Raw genomic sequence first — 15,935 nt, forward strand, 5'->3', positions numbered from 1 at the left:
AAAAAAAACCAGTCAACCAGGTGAAGAGGAAGGCCCCAGAGTGGGACGGAGTCTTTGCCAGATATACAGCTGACAGAGGATTGATATCCAGAATATGCAATTAACTAAAAAATCAAGGAGTCAGAAAAAAATGTCCTATTTGAAAATGGGCTTAGGACCTGAACAAAGAGTTCTCAAAAGAAGAAAATAATGTCTGAAAAATATCTCAAGAAAATGTTCACCATACCCAGTAATTAGGGAAGTGCAAATCAAAACAACTTTGAGATTTCATCTTACCCTAGTCAGAATGGCAAATATCAGCTGAACAACTGGTATTTGCCATTCTGGAGGGGATCTGGGGAATGGGAAACCCTCATTCACTGCTGGAGGGATTGGGGAAATCATTGTGGAAAATTGTCAAAAAGCTGCATACACCTACCGTATGACACCTAGCTACACATTCCTCAGCATGTGCCCCAAAGACCCTACCCCATGTATATTTTCTCCCCCAGGTTCATGGCCGATCTATTCACAATAGCCAGGAAATGGCACCAACCTAAATGTCCCACAGCCAGTGAATGGCTAATGAAAATGTCATCCATACACACTGTGGACCACCATTCAGCTGAGAATACTGAAGTCATGAGAACTAGAAAATATCATAGCGAATGAGGTAATCCAGACACAAAAAGACACATATCACGTTTTCTTTCCTTGGAGGCTCCTAGCTCCAAATCTTGAGATGTGAGTATGTAACTTGTAACTACAGAAATCAAGAAAGTAAAGTGGGACCATGGCCAAGGTAGGGAGGCTGGGGAGCAAAAAAGAGATTAGTAGGGAACAAGTGATCTGATCAGGGAAGTGGGGGAGGTAAAAAAATACAGAAGATGACAGACGGGAAAAGGAGGGAACAGAACAATACAAGGAATCTGATAGGGAAATAAAGGGAAAGGGAGGACTCTAGGGAGGGGAAGGAGGTAAGTAGGGAAGAAGGAGGAAGGTGGGCAAAATAACTACAAGGATGTCTGAAAAGCCACAATCGGTCATACTATTAACTATTTACCTAAGAGAAAAAATATAATAATGCAATGCCATGTATAAATATACACATACAGTTTTTAAACATTTTTTCATAATTCCTTATTGATGCTTTGGGAATTTCACATCATACACTCTAATTCTGCTCACCTCCCAGTCCCTCCATGTCTGCCCCTCACTCCTATTGCATCCCCCTGAAAGGAACCCCCCCAAATTAATTAAAAACAAATGAAAGACCCCACCTTGCTCTTCCTTCTTCCTGTCTCTTTAACATCGCTTATTTGTCCCAGTGGCATTTGGAGCTGCTGTCTGTCACACAGTACACCCTTTTCTCCAGTCAGCCCCACCCACAAATGTTCATTGCCATGAGTCATTAGTCTGGTTCGAGGCCTCATAGGACCCTCAATGAAACTCCTCTTGGGTATCCTGCTGTTGCCCGGAGTCAGGGTGATTTGGTGGCTATCACGTACACCAGCAGGTCATAGATGGGGTAGGTGTTAGAGTGGACCAACCCAAGGCCCAGGATGTGCGGCTGGGTGGTAGCTGAGCTGTTTAGTCTCGGCCACTGGCATCGCCTGCTCAGGTGAGGGGCGGAACCAGTTCTCTCCTAGGCCTGTGTCATAGGGACCAGCTCTCCCACACCAGTGGTGAGGGGTGGGGCCATCTCTCCTGAGTGCCAGTTGTGGGGGGGACCAGCTCTCCTGCTGCAGTGTCCAGTGAGGGGCAGGGCCAGCTATTTCAGGATCAGCCAAGGGCTGGCTGGCTCAGCATGGCCCTCGGATTTCAACATGCATGGTTCCTATGGCCCCCTGTGGTAACACGGGCCATGGACATCAACACAGACCTCAACTGCACCAGGAGCGCAGACCCAGACATGGCCCTCGGCAGCAGTTCAGCCCCAGATGTCACCATGGCCTGGGTGACAGCATAGGCCACACAGACCAGTATGGCCCTGGCTGCAGCATGTCCCTCAGACACCCACATGATCTCAGGTAGCTGACCAGCCCCCAGGCATCTGCCCGGCCCGCAGTGGTAGCGGGAGCCACGGACATCAACTCAGACCCTGGCTGCTGTAGGGCCATGGACCCGGACATGGCCTGGACGTCATCATGACCCTGGGTGGCAGCACAGGCCGCTCAGATCAGCATGGCCCCTGAGCCGGCACGGCCCTCAGACACCAACATGGCCATAGGGGGCAGACCAGTACCTGGGCATCCTTGTAGCCTTTAGTGGCAACCTAGGTCATGGATGTCAATACAGACCCAGCTGTGGTAGGACCACGGACCCAGACATGGCCCTTGGCAGCATCCTGGACGCAGATGTCACCCTGGCCTGAGGTGGCAAGCAGGCCACCCACAATAGCCTGTCCCTTACCCAGTTCACATCTTCAATTCCGCCCCTTTCCATAGCACATGAACGGTTCTGCCTTTCCCTCTCTCCCATCTCTCCACTATGTGCTCATCCTAATGACACTTAACCACCTGGCATCCACAAGGAGCGGGGCAGACCTGTGGATGCCTTCAGCCCCCGCCCCCCGGACTGTGAGGACCCAGGCTGGCTCGTGGGTGTCTTTCATCTGCCTGAGCCGAGTGGCACAGGGTGGGCCTGTGGATGTCTTCACCTAGCCCAGACTGTGAGCTACACATACAGTTTTAATGAACTTTTCTCAGTTGGGCTGATGGCTAAAAACCACCTAACAAGAACCCTTGATACCATACATAAGAAGGCCTCTTCTGAGCTATTGCCCAGGATTGCCCAAGAAACTCCTAAAACTTACAGCCTATTGCTGGTGTCCTCGGTTACCCCTCTGGGTAGAAGGTAAGTCCCTATTGCCGAAAACACCATGAACTTCAGAAACGGGCCTAGAGACCCCTGAGCTGAAACTGACCGGAATGCCCCCTCCATGAGGATTAACTTTCACGGGACCTGAAGGCACCAAAGAGGGAGGCCACCAATAGTCCTATCCAGATAGGATGCCTACGAACCACATCAATGACTACAGGGGCACAACGACCCGAAGGGTGCAGCAGCGGTGTGCATACCTTGCCAACAGCTCTCTACTTGGACTTAAGACCCACTCAACAAGAGGAAAGTCGCATCTGTTATTAGACACGACTAACTTCTTAGTGCTAGTGAAGTTTTGGTTATCGGAGGAGAATCTGCAACCTCCACTTACCAAACCAGCGTAATCCCTAACAACCTAAACAGTTATCCTTATCTTCACAGGTAAGAGCAGCCTTCCCCCGCTCATCAAGGAAACAACTTCATAGTGTCAGAGACAGCTATAAAGAGCCACAGTCAATGGAAATGCAGTTTCAGAGCACAGTCCCAACGGATGCATCTGCAAACACTCCCGCACCTGAGGCTTAGGTGTGTGGAAGAAGGATGGAAAGACTGGGGGAGCCAGAGGTCGAGGAGTCTGCTGTGAGGCTGCGTCTCCTTCGAACACCAGAATCTGCACCCGTGAAGTCTCACCAACGTCACTGCCCAAATGTGAGCGGAACAAGGAGGACACCAATGAGTATGCTAAACTGGATGGGAGAAGCCCATGAGGCCTCAGCCCTACACAGAGAACTACAGCCAACGGAGGAAAGCTGGGAGTGAGAGAGGTGGTCCTCCTCTGGGAAGAACACGCCCAATTGGTTGGTCAGTGCGTAACATCCATCTCTGAAAAATATGGGAGTAACATATATGGATGGAATAGGTTATATTTAGGAATATTTACATGCCTATATGCATGCAAGAACAATTATCGAAGAAAGAGCCCATGAATTTGAAGGAGAAAAGGGAGGGGATATGGGAGGGTTTGGAAGGAGGAATTGGAACGAAGAAATATAATTATATATATTATATCTCAAAAATTAAAAAGAAATTTAGTGAAAATAAACATCATCTGGGCTGGGCATGGTGACGCATGCTTTTAATCCCAGTTCTAGGGAGGTGGAGATGGGCGGATCCCTGTAAGTTTGAGGCCAGGCTGTTCCACGTAAGTTCCAGGCCAGCCAAACAATGTCTCCAACAAATCACTGGGGCCAGTGAGTGAGAGGGCTCAAAGGGTAAAGACACTTGCCAGTGAGCCTGACACCTCAGCTGCGTCCTTGAGACCCGTATGTTAGAAGCAGAGACAGGACACCTATTTGTTCTCTGGATCTCACATACACACTACAGAACACCCCCGCCCTCCCCACACATAAAATAAATACAGGGGCTCCAGCGCAGAAATGTGCTGAGCACAGCTCTGTGCCACGCGTAAAGAAGGGTCTCATCTGCCCGGGGGAAATCCAAAGGTGGTGTTTGGGGGACCTCTTCTGGCAAAGGGGTCTTCGTGCATTCGTCCTGAGGAAATGAGAAGGTTCGTAGCAGGCTAGCATGCCACCTACTTCCTGTCACTTTTGTCAAGTGTCTTTGGACAACCTTAGAGTGATTCCTATTTGTGCACCGAGAGATAGCCCGAATGTTCCCACTGCTTCCTTCTGTCAGCCGGAGAGGGAAAACCGTGATGAAATGAACGGATATGGGTGAATTCACATGCCAGAGTTAGGTCTGGAGGGAGTCCATGGTTGGTTATAGGACTGTGCCATTTTTTAAAAAAATAGATGAACTAACCCTGGGAATTATTTTCTTAGAATTCCTAGCTTTATATGTGCCCCCCCTCTGTGTATGTGTATTTTTCTGCATGGAAAACACATACAGTAAAAGCCAGGTGGTATGGAAAAGGCTACAAAAAATGGGTGAGGAGGAAGAGCAGAGATGAAGAGCGTTGGGGCCCTAGGGAAAGAGTGGGGGTGGAGGCTGCAGAGATCTCAGCAGTTAGGAGCACTGTATGGTCTTCCAGTACTCACATGGCAGTTAACAGGCACATGTAACTAGTTTCAGGAGATACAACATCCTCCTCCAGTCTCTGCAGGTACCTGGCATGAATATGGTATACCCATCAGCATACATACACATGCAGGCAAAACACTCATAGGTGTAAAATTATATATGTAATATCTATATATTATATTTAATATGTAATGTATTATACAAACAACATACTAGCATTATATTATATTTATATAAATAATATGCACAATATAACATATATTAAATAATGTATATTATATCTAATATATTTATAAATATTACACAACACACACACACATATATATATAGGGAGAGGGAGAGAGAGAGAGAGAGAGAGAGAGAGAGAGAGAGAGAGAGAGAGAGAGAAATAGGTAAAAAAAAATCCCCAGGGTTCCTCTTTACCCAACTAGAACCACAGAATGGAAGAATTATGCAGCCAATCAGAATTAGCTGCAAACTGATACCACAGAAATGCCCTCATTTACATGGCAAGAATCTAGGGGTGAGCATGGATCTCACTGGACAGCAAGTGTGCTTTCTTTCTTGACTAGGCTTGATGTGGTGGCTTGAAGAAGAATGGTCACCATAGGCTCATAGCTGTGAATGTTTGGTCTCCCTGGAGTGGCACTATTAGGAGGTGTGGCCTTGGGTTCATCACTGGGAGTGAGTAATGAGGTTTTCAAATGCTCAAAGCAGGCCCATGTCAGTCTCTTGCTGCTGCCTGTGGATCCAGACGTGGAGCTCTCACTACCTCTCCAGCACCATGTCTGTCTGCGGATCCAGATGTGGAGCTCTCACTACCTCTCCAGCACCAGCATGACTGCGGATCCAGATGTGGAGCTCTCACTACCTCTCCAGCACCATGTCTGCCTGCAGATCCAGATGTGGAGCTCTCACTACCTCTCCAGTACCATGTCTGCCTGCGGATCCAGATGTGGAGCTCTCACTACCTCTCCAGCACTGGCATGCCTGTTGCCATGCTTCCCACCATGACGGTAATGGACGCTTAGTAACGGCTCTGGGTGTAAGCCAGCCTCAATGAAATGTTTTCCTTTATAAGAATTGCCGTGTCGTGGCATCTCTTCACAGAAATAGGACACTGACGAAGACAGTTGGGTTTCTGTCAGAGAGAAAATATGTACTGTGGTGAGGGTGACCCAGGCCTGTCTCACTCAGCTTTGGAATGAACAAAGGCGACTATGGCTCAGGATGCTGCTCAGAGGCACTAAATTTTTACTTCCACAAGGTGGCACCCTACGCCTGGTATACCCTTCCTCATGGCCTGAGGACAAACACATGGAGACTTTGCCAGAAGAGGTCGCAGAAACACCACCCTTCCTTTCCCTACCTGTTGAGAGGGGACTGTCTTTATAAGCTGTGGTCAGAATGGAGGAAGGTGATAATTTAAGCCAAGTCACTACCATGAATTGGAAGACGGTGTGGGGCCCTAACCTATCATACAACTGTATAGAGAAAGCTTTAGTTAATGTTCCCTAATATAATATAATATAATTAATATATATTACTTCCAAATATAGCATATAATTAAAATATAATACTCCTTAGTATAATATAATATAACATAGTACAATACAGGAGGAGAATAATTCATAATACATATTTCTACTTTACCCTTTCGTGGCAGAAGTAATGTCAAAGCAGAGGCGGGCGAGGAGGGCGGCTCTGAGACAGTGTCCATAGGGTGCTGTCATTTGTGGAGAAAGGCTGGGGTGTATGTAGTTGCTGTTCTTCTTGGGTCTATAAAATAATGGCAGGAAATCCTAAAACGATCCATGGAACAGGGGAGGGTGCTCGGGAAAGGCAGAGTGAGCAAATGGAGGTTTCCAGAGCATAGATTTTCTGTGGTTTAGAATTTAGATTTAGGGGCTGGAGAGATGGCTCAGTGGTTTAAGAGCACTGGCTGCTTTTGCAAATCCCTAAGACAAACTATAAACCTAACAACCTAAAGTATAACCCAAGTATTAAACCCTAGGGTAACCATAAACCTAACCTTAGACCTAACCTAGCCCTAACTCTAACCCTAACCCTGATATAACACTAACCATAGCCCACGCCCCATTACTATATGCAGCCTTAACCTCAACTCTAACTCTAGGACCAAATCTAAACCTAACACTATGTCTAACCCTAACCTTAACCCTAACTCTGCACTCAAATCTAGCCATAAACCTAACACAACTCAATAGCCTAAATCTAAACCTAAACTTAAGCCTAACTCAAATCCAAACCTAGATTAGCTCTATCCCAATGCTAAACCTAAGCCTAATTCTAAATGTAGCTCATGCCATAATTATAAACCTATTTCTATCCTTAACCATAGCCTGAACCCTGACATCAGTGTCAGATACAGCCTAACCTAACAATAACCCTAACCTTACACTATTCTTAAACAACACACATAATACCAGAGCACCACCATTCAGGGCTTTCTCCTCTTCCTACAGGCACCAGCCATAATATTAACATAAAACATGACCAAAAATAAAACCACGGGCGTCACATTATAAATACAACCCTAGAGCCGGGCGGTAGTGGCGCACACCTTTAATTCCAGCACTCGGGAGGCAGAGGCAGGCAGATCTTTGTGAGTTCCAGGCTAGCCTGGTCTACAAAGCGAGATCCAGGAAAGGCACAAAGCTACACAGAGAAACCCTGTCTCAAAAAAACCAAAAAATAAATAAATAAAAATAAATACAACCCTAGAAGCAACCATAAAACTATCACAGCCAAAGCTCTAACACGAACAATAACTACAATATGGTACCTAAGTTTAAATGTAAACACATCCCTAGACCCATCAATACCCAATAGCCTAGATGTAACTATAACCAGAGCCTAAGGCTCAATCTACCCCTAGGGCTCATGCAAACAATAACCTTAACTCTAAACCTGTTCAAAGGCCTGAGAAAAACAATTCCATGAATCCTAAATAAAAACATTGTAACTACTTCAAGGTTTAAAGCTTAAACTTTAAACCTAACTTTACCCAAGGTCTGGACCATCATAAATATAAACCCAAGATGTAAACCTAAGTAAAAGTATAACACAAACCCTACACTTAACCTTAACCCTAATTCTAGCCCTAACCCCAACCTCACCCTAATCCTAGCCCAAGAGCTGAAGCTTGGCCAAGCCCTAACCTTAACCCTAGTTCCAAACCAAAGCAAAGCCATAGCCTTAACCCTAGCATTAACCCTAAACATAACCATAGCCATAGCTCTAACCCCAACATTAACCCTAACCTAACCATAACCACAGCCTGAACCCCAGCATTAACCCTAAACCTAACCATAGCCATAGCTCTAACCATGGCATTAACCCTAAACCTAACCATAGCCACAGCCCTAACCCCAGCATTAACCCTAAACCTAACCACAGCCACAGCCCTAACCCCAGCATTAACCCTAAACCTAACCACAGCCACAGCCCTAACCCCGGCATTAACCCTAAACCTAACCACAGCCACAGCCCTAACCCCAGCATTAACCCTAAACCTAACCATCTCCTCTGACAGTTTCCCCCCTTCAGCTCCCTCTTCCACTTTGATCCTTAAGCTTTGGGGGCTGGTACAATATGAATGTTCCCTTTAGAACAGAACATTATCTTATTCCCAGCACCGTGGCCAGTTGTGGGTCTGTGTTAAATCACCATTGACAGCAAATAGAAGCTTCTCCAATAAGGGTTGAGAGATGCACTGATCTATGGATGTGATAATAAGTCACTAGGAATCAATTCCATATTATATCGATTTAACACCACAGTAGTAAGTTCTCTCTAAGGGCCTATGACATATCGGGACATATATTCTTGGTCTGATAATGGTGCTAGATACAGGTTTCATTGTTTTGCAGTGGGACATAAATCCAATCAGAAAGTGGTTGGTTGATCGTGTGATGTTCATGCCAGTGGACATTTCTTGCCAGGCCAGTCATTGTTGTAGCTCACAGAGTTAATAGCTCATCATGATGGATGATACTTTTCTCCCTCAGTAGCCTTCAAAGACGCTCCTAGCACTAGGAAAACCAGCCAGAAAGGATGAAGCATCCAGGTCCACACCAGCTTGATTTTCAATGTGGAATGTTCAGTGAAAGGGTCTTGCCATCAAATTCTGGAGGGCAACTAAGAGCAATGGCAATAGCTTGTAATGTTTGGGGCTCAATTGGACCCCAGTGGTCAACGAATTAAAAAAAGCAATCCATTCCTGGCACTGGGCTTTTCGTTCATTAGCCTCTGGTGTCTTGTTGCCCCTGTTATAAAGTAACTCAATTGCCAAACTTCTTAATGTATATTGATACCAACTTGAGGTTCAACTTAAAAGAAATGGACCAGTCTCTTTGGCAGAGGAGTAATCTGGTAACACTTCTCCATGACCTCTGCATCAGTTCCTGCCTCCAGGTTCCTGCCTTGAGTTCCTGCCCTGACTTCCCTGGATGATAGACTGCAAGCTGTAATATTAAATAAACCTTTTCCTCCACAAGCTGCTTTTGGTCACGGTGTTTTATCAGGAAAATAAAAGTCCTAACTAAGACACTCTCTTTTCTTGAAAGCCGCTCTCCATGGCCCTGAGTGACTTTCAGACCTATATGGATATTTCAAAAGAAGCCCACATATCTGAAAATTCAAAGCTAACATTCACCGATGAGAGAAAACACTTGACATCTGTCTTTCTGGGTCTGAGTTACCTGACTCTGAATTACTGTGGCCAGCTTTATCCATTTACGTGTGAATTTCATATTTTTTCTTTTTCTCTTTTTTTAAATAAAATTTGTTTTGATACAAAGTGGGGGTGGGGCAGGGCTGGGAAGACATTTAAACAAGGATGAGTGTGAGGAGCCAGCAGCAGCGGGTGCAGGGACTCTGTGGAGTGGGATGATTGGGATGATGTAGATTGAGTTCTGAGCCTCTTTGATCTCAACTCCATCATTGGCCAAGTCTGTGCTCCAGTCCCACTCCAGCTACCAAGAAGTCTCCAGCTCTGGAGCACTGGAGGCTGTTGATAAAACCCACCAGGGGAATGTCACAGAGGGTCAAGCTGCCAGAAGCCTTCTCCACACTGCCAAAGCCACACACAGGCACTGTGGGATCCTTTGGACACAAGGTCTGTATTGAGTAGGGCTGCCACCGATCATATCCAGAAGGGCTGTTCCAGGCCTGGCTCCCTATGCAGCCCATGAGCTTCATGCTGGAGGGCAAGGGGCTGTTTCTTGGAGAGGCCCTACAAGGCCTCAGAGCTGTCATCGATACAGGACCCCATGTGCTCCTTGTTGATCAGATGGATACAGTCAGTGGAGTCCTGGTAGCCATAGAAAACAAGCTGGGCTTCCTCTGGTATCTTCCACACACTCACAGTCCCATCCCAGCCCCCAGCTGTCACACAGCACTCTTGGCTCAGGGTGTCCAATGCAGCCACAGTATCCTGGTGCCCGAACAGTGTCTCCTTGTAGGAGTTCTCTGCTACATTCCACATCCCCATAAAGCAGTGATGGGAAGTGCCGTAGAGCAGGTGGGTACCTCTTTGGACTGCCAGTCCCTGACACTACCCCGGTGACCCGTGAAGGTGTACAGGTGCTGGCAGCTTTGGGCCTCCCAAATTAGAATGAGCTTGCTGCAGTTGCCAGAGGCAAGGTACATGCCATCACAGGAGAGAGCCATGCAGATGCTGTGGCTGCTGTGGCCTGAAGGCTGCCCCTGGGTACCCCACTTGGCTCAAAGAATCACACACAGCTTCCACCCTACTCTCTACACTCTGCAGTCTTTGGAGGCAGAGAAGATGGCCAGGTCATCAGGGGTGATAACCAAACACGCGATGGAGAGCTCCAATGGTGGCGGGAGCTGGGGCCTGGATCTCCTTTGCCACCGATTTCTGCAACCTGCCTCTCGGCTCAACCATGTCCTCCTTCAAGTGCTGCACCCCCGGGTCCTCCTCAAATGCACCTGCTTCAGCCTTCTCCTCTTGCTGCCTGAGCTGTTCAAGGTAGAGTTCGGCTAAGCATAGCTTCCTCTCCTAGGCAATCTCCTCCAGCTCCTCCTCCTCTTCCTCTGTTTTCCTGGGAGCCAAGCTCTGGCTTCATTCAACTTGCCGCCACTTTTGAACTTGCTCTTGTCCCCAACGGAGTCGGTTTTATCCCATGGCTTGCCAGCTCCCATAGCTGCCCGGGTCCTAGGACCAGTTTTGCCCGCTTATGAGCTGCCATGATGGATAACAAGATGCTCATCAAGGTGCCAGTGCGGCTGTGGGAGAACTCACGTGGCTGCTAAACCCTGCCCTTTTATTTTTCTTAATCCTTGACTAATATACTGTTATGTAAATGCCATCAGTTGATGGGCATCTACGCTGTTTTCACTTCTTGGTTATTGTGAGTACACGGATTAGCATGTGTCTAGAGTCCTTTGGAGATGTACTCTAGAATAGCGTAGAATCTACCCTGTAGATGAATCATATGGTAGATCTATTTTTGGCTTTTCGAGGAACCATCACACTAATTTCCATAGTAGCTACAGCAGTTTGCATCCCCATCTGTGGTGACTAAGTGTTCCCTTCTCCCGCATCGATGCCAACACTTAACATTTGTTATTTCTTACCTCAGCCCTTCTGAGTGTGCACATTCCTGACAGCTAAGGATGATGAGTATCTTAAAAAGACTTTCTCAGCCATTTGTATTTCATGTTTTGAGAATCTCTGTTTAGTTCTATGTCCCATTTTTAACTGAGTTGTCCATTTTATTGTTATTTAATTTTTTTGACTTTTTACATAGTATAGATACTGCTCTGTCAGATGCATAGCTTGTTAATATTTTTTCCTAATTCTGTAGGCTGCCTCTTTATCCAGTGTTTCATGAAGTCCCATTTATTAACTGTTGGTCTTAATGCCTGTGCTAATAGCATGTTGTTCAGAAAGTCCTTTCTTGTGCCAATAAGTACAAGCATATTGCTTGTTTTCTCAACTCTCCGAGTCAGGCTATCAGGTCTTATATTGAGGCCCTTGATGCATTTGGTGTTGAGCCTTGAGGACAGTGAGGAATGAGATTTGAGTTTTACTCCTCTACATGCTATCTAGTTTTAGCAGCACAGTCTGATGTGTTGTTGGCTTCTTTGTCAAAAATCAGGCCTGTTTGACCTGTTCATCATCCAGTAATGAGTTGTTTACCCTCCACCAGTGTGTGTTGTGTGTAATCACTAGGGCTTTGCTGTTGACTTAGTCTCACTGCATTATGATCAGATAGGATACACTGAGTGATTTAGATTTTTCTGAATTTATTAAGGCTTGTTTTGTATACCAAGACAGGGTTTATTTTTAGAAAAGCTTGAATGTGCTACTGTGTAGAATGTATATTCTTTGCTGTTGGGTGGAATGGTTAATGGAAGTCTGTTAGGTCTATTTGAGGCGTGATGTCATTTAAATCTGGTGTTTCTCCATTTTTTAAAATTTTGTTTAGATGATCTGTCTATTGGAGAAAATGGGGGATTAGAATCACTTACTAAAAATGTGCTGATGCTGGTCTGTGTCTTTAGTTCCAGTAATATGCTTCTTATGAAATCGGGTGCACCAGAGTTTGGTGTACATATGTTTAGGATTGCAATATCGCAGTTAATTGTTCCCCTGATTAGAATAACGTCTTTAGTTTTAGTTTTGATTCTCTTTTCTCAACACTAGGAGGGCAGCATCTGCTTGCTTTTTGGTCCTATTTTCTTGGGATATTTTTTCCACCCTTTTACTCTAAGGTAGTGTTTATCTTTAAAGCTGAGTTTCTTTTGACAAAAAAAAAATGGTGGATTTTGCATCTTAATCCCATCAACTAACCTATGTATTTTGATTAGGGAGTTGAGACCATTATTGTTACTCATTATTTAGAAGCATCTGTTGGTTGCAGTAGTTTTATTTTTTTTTTCCTGTTTTTGTTCTTATTCATAATTTGTGTTTCAGTGATTATAGTTTTGTTTAGTTTTTTTTCTGTCCTTTGGCTATACTTACTTCTCTCTTAGTCATAAAAATTGCTTCCAGTATTCACGGTCATAGATAGTTTGATGAACATGAGTTCTTTTATCCCATTTGGATCATGGAATTTTTTCTTTCTCCTTCAACAATGGCAGATAATTTGCTGGGTACAGTAGTGTAGGTGGCCACCTGTGTCTTTTAGGACTTGGAATATATTACTTTAGGTTCTCCTGGCGTTTAAAGTTTCCATTGAGAAATGTTGTTTTTCTGATGGGTTTTTCTTTATATGTGAATTTTGTTTATTCTCTTAAGGCTTTCAATAATGGTTTTTTTCTATATATTTAGTCTTTTAAGTATAATATGTCATGGAGCATTTATTTGCTTCTTGTATCTGTGTGGGTAAGTCTTTCCTCAATTTGGGGAAGTTTTCTCCTATGGGTTGTGGTTGAGGTTAGGGTTGGGGTTGCGTTTGTGGGTGGGGTAATGTTTGGGGTTGTCCAAATGAAGTTAGGTCAGGGTAGGGGTTGGACATCAGGTTTGAGTGTACTCAAATACTGGGGCTTGAGTAACAGTTGAGGTAGCAATTGAGGCTGGGTTTGGGGCTGGAGTTTTGGTTAGACTTGAGGTTGGGATTCACTCAGTTTTGTGGTTGATGTTGGGTTTAGGGTTAGGACTGGGAATGTGTTTGGGGTCCATGGTTAATGTTGGGGTTCAGGCTGTAGTTGTTGTTTAGATTAGGAATAGGGTTGAGTTTGGGGTTCAAGTTAAGGGGTAGGATGGGGCTAGTGTTGGAGGTGTGGTTAGGATTGGGTTTATAATCACGGTTGGGGCTGGATTAAAGCTGGGGTTATGGAGCTGGGCGTGGTGGAGCTTGCCTTTAATCTCAGCACACAGGAGGCAGAGGCAGGCAGATCTCTGAGTTCAAGGCCAGCCTGGTAGTTACAGGACAGCCAGGGCTATCTAGAGAAACCTTGTCTTGAAACAAAACAAAAAAGCTGGAATTGTGTTTGGGTATATGGTTAGGATTAAGATTAAAGTTGGGTTTGGGTTTGGGTATATGTTTGGGATTAAGATTAAAGTTGGGTTTGGGTGTGGGTATATGGTTGGAATTAAGATTAAAGCTGGGTTTGGGTCTGGGTATGTAGTTGGGATTAAGATTAAAGCTGGGTTTGGGTTTGGCACCAAGGTTGTTGTTTGTTTGGGGGATGGGCTTAGGATGTAAGCTGGGGAAAAGAAAGTATATCCAATAAACGGTGCTGGGGATATTGGATGCCCACATGCGGAAAATGTAACTATACCAAAATCTATCCCCTTGTATAAAAACTAACCCCAAATGGACCAAAGACCTAAACTTGAATCCTGAAACTGAAATCGCTAGAAGAAAACATAGAAGTATGCTAGATGATGCATATGTAGGAAAGAACTTCCTGTTTTTCTTTCTTTCTTCTATTTTTTATTTTTTTTATTTTTTTGTTTTTCAAGACAGGCTTTCTCTGTATAACCCTGGCTATCCTGGAACTCCAGGCTATGAGCATCTGAAGATGTGGAGACCAAGCTGGCCTCAAACACACAGAGATCCACCTGCCTCTGCTCCCCAAGTGCTGGGATTAAAGGCTTGCGCCATCACTGGAAAGGACTTTCTGAATAGGATTCCACTTACTGAGAACGAAGGCCAACAATTGACACACGACACTTCATAAAACTAAGAAGCTCCAGCAGAGCTAAAGAAACAGTGAGCCAGATGCAGAGGAAGCCCACACAATGGGGGAGTCTGTGCCAGCTATACATCCGATAGGGGATTCACATACAGAATACATTAAGAACTCAAGGAAACAAAGAGTCAAAAATACAAATGACCCATTCTAATAATGGACCTGGAATCTGAACAGACAGTTTCCAAAAGAAGGAAAAAAAAATGACTGAAAAATATCTCCAAAATGTTCATTTTCTCTAGCAATTAGAGAAATGAAAATCATAACAACTTTGAGATTTCATCTTACGCCAGTTAGAATAGCCAAAATCAACAAAACAACCAACAACAAATGCTAGAGGAGATGTAGGCAAAAAGGGGCCCTCATTCACTGTTGGTGGGATCGCAAGGTGGCATAGACAATATGAAAATCAGTGTAGGGGCTAGAGAGATGGCTCAGTGGTTAAGAGCACTGGGTGTTCTTCCAGAGGCCCTGAGTTCAATTCCCAGCAACCATGTGGTGGCTCACAACCATCTGTAATGAGATCTGATGCCATCTTCTGGCCTGCAGGCAGACAAAGTATTCATGCACATAAAACACATAAATAAATAAATCTTAAAAAGAAAAAGAAAACAGTGTGGAGAAGTCTCAAAAAGCTGAAAATAAGCCTAACATATGGTTCAGCATAGGCCCAAAGGACTCAGCAGTGAAAATATAGTATATCGAGAGTATGGAATAGTATTTGCTGTAAAAATGAAATAATGAACTTTGAAGGCAAATAAATGGAACTAGAGAAGGTCGTATGAGTGAGGTAACCAAGACCTAGGAAGATGTTACATAGTCTCTCCCATCAGAGGCTCCTGACTCCACATCTTCAGATGTTCATAGCCTGGAGCTACCACAGAAACCAGGAAAGGAAAAGGGAGCCATTGCCAGGACAGGGGTGTCGGGAGCCATGGAGAGAGAGGAATCACATGGTACAAGAGTTCGATCAGGGAAATGGAAAAAGAGGGATCTTCAGAAAAGAGGAGATATAGGTACAGAAGAAGGAGGGTAAAATAACAATAAAGATGCCTGAAAAGGGCATAGAAAATCATGCTATTAACTATATACCTAAAGCCCCTATAATAAATGTAATTCTATGCGAATATACATATACTGTTTTATTGAACTTTTCTCATCTGAGCTAATGATGTTCCCTACAAAAGCCAAAAATCACCTAACGAAAGCTCCAACACCAGGCACGAGAAGGCCCCTTTGATATGTTACAGGTCAGGGTTGTCCCAGACACTGCCAACACACACAGCCTACTGCTACAGCCCTTGGCTGCTCCACAGAGGTGGGAGGTAAGTCCATATTGCAGAAGATACCATGTACTTCAGATGCAGGGCCCAGAGGTCCCTGACCTGGAACTGACCTGCATG

General features: G+C 44.9%; 1 pseudogene; it reads right to left on the reverse strand.

Annotated features, from left to right (window-relative positions):
• Positions 1–1,459: 1,459 nt before the first annotated feature.
• LOC102913626 (U3 small nucleolar RNA-interacting protein 2-like) lies at positions 1,460–11,078 on the reverse strand (annotated as a pseudogene).
• Positions 11,079–15,935: the final 4,857 nt, after the last annotated feature.

This window comes from Peromyscus maniculatus, chromosome 9 (assembly GCF_049852395.1).
Source record: "Peromyscus maniculatus bairdii isolate BWxNUB_F1_BW_parent chromosome 9, HU_Pman_BW_mat_3.1, whole genome shotgun sequence".
NCBI classification, from domain to species: domain Eukaryota; kingdom Metazoa; phylum Chordata; class Mammalia; order Rodentia; family Cricetidae; genus Peromyscus; species Peromyscus maniculatus.